Raw genomic sequence first — 1,924 nt, 5'->3', positions numbered from 1 at the left:
CTAATATCCCTGCAGTACCATGTAGTGCCCCTATATATCCCTGCAGTACCATGTAGTGCCCCTATATATCCCTGCAGTACCATGTAGTGCCCCTAATATCCCTGCAGTACCATGTAGTGCCCCTAATATCCCTGCAGTACCATGTAGTGCCCCTAATATCCCTGCAGTACCATGTAGTGCCCCTAATATCCCTGCAGTACCATGTAGTGCCCCTATATATCCCTGCAGTACCATGTAGTGCCCCTAATATCCCTGCAGTACCATGTAGTGCCCCTATATATCCCTGCAGTACCATGTAGTGCCCCTATATATCCCTGCAGTACCATGTAGTGCCCCTAATATCCCTGCAGTACCATGTAGTGCCCCTAATATCCCTGCAGTACCATGTAGTGCCCCTAATATCCCTGCAGTACCATGTAGTGCCCCTAATATCCCTGCAGTACCATGTAGCGCCCCTAATATCCCTGCAGTACCATGTAGCGCCCCTAATATCCCTGCAGTACCATGTAGTGCCCCTTCACTATTGCTCCCTAGGCACGTGTCCCTTCTGCCTACCCCTAGTTCCAGGCTTTGCTATGTCTTAGTGCAGTGCTGTCCAACTGGCGGCCCGCGACCCCCCTCGGTGTGGCCCCCCACCTGTCTGGCTGCTTTGATGGCTTACTCTTGTGTAAAATGTAAATGGTATCAGTACTGAGATTAACTGGCCCCCTGCATGGTTCTCACCTCAGATTCAGGCTGTAATCCCCCTGTATTGTTTAAAAATGTAATCCCCTGTGTTGTTCACACCTTTTAATCCCTACATTGTTCACCCCCCACAGTGTTCACACCTCAGGCTCAGGCTGTAATCACCCACATTGTTCCCCTGTTCACACCTCAGACCCACAAATAATCCCTGCACACTACAAAAAGAACATATACTGAGGTGGTACTGCAATAAAAAAGTTTTTTAATATATAGTTATTGTGCAGACTGTAGGAGCAGTGCCAGCATTGTGTCACTGTATGCTGCCTGTGTGTGTCATACAGCATAGGGCAAGCAGAGTATGGCACACATAGGCAGGGTAGGGAGGCAGTGTATGGCACACACAGGCAGGGTAGGGAGGCAGTGTATGGCACACACAGGCAGGGTAGGGCAGGCAGAGTATGGCAAACACAGGCAGGGTAGGGAGGCAGTGTATGGCACACACTGGCAGGGTAGGGCAGGCAGAGTATGGCACACACATGCAGGGTAGGGCAGGCAGAGTATGGCACACACAGGCAGGGTAGGGCAGGCAGAGTATGGCACACACAGGCAGGGTAGGGAAGGCAGAATATGGCACACACAGGGAGCATAGGGCAAGCAGAGTATGGCACACACAGGCAGGGTAGGGAAGGCAGAGTATGGCACACACAGGCAGGGTAGGGAAGGCAGAGTATGGCACACACAGGCAGGGTAGGGAAGGCAGAGTATATTGCACACAGGCAGGGTAGGGCAGGCAGAGTATGGTACACACAGGCAGGGTAGGGAAGGCAGAGTATGGCACACACAGGCAGGGTAGGGAAGGCAGAGTATGGCACACACAGGCAGGGTAGGGAAGGCAGAGTATGGCACACACAGGCAGGGTAGGGCAGGCAGAGTATGGCACACACAGGCAGGGTAGGGCAGGCAGAGTATGGTACACACAGGCAGGGTAGGGCAGGCAGAGTATGGTACACACAGGCAGGGTAGGGAAGGCAGAGTATGGCACACACAGGCAGGGTAGGGAAGGCAGAGTATGGCACACACAGGCAGGGTAGGGAAGGCAGAGTATGGTGCACACAGGCAGGGTAGGGCAGGCAGAGTATGGAACACACAGGCCAAGAATGGCACACACAGTCAAAGTATGGCACACGCAGGCAGGGTAGGGAAAGCAGAGTATGGCAGGTTTTTGCTGTACTACAACCAT

Source organism: Xenopus tropicalis, chromosome 3 (assembly GCF_000004195.4).
Source record: "Xenopus tropicalis strain Nigerian chromosome 3, UCB_Xtro_10.0, whole genome shotgun sequence".
Taxonomy (NCBI): domain Eukaryota; kingdom Metazoa; phylum Chordata; class Amphibia; order Anura; family Pipidae; genus Xenopus; species Xenopus tropicalis.
This window is presented reverse-complemented; position numbering follows the sequence as displayed.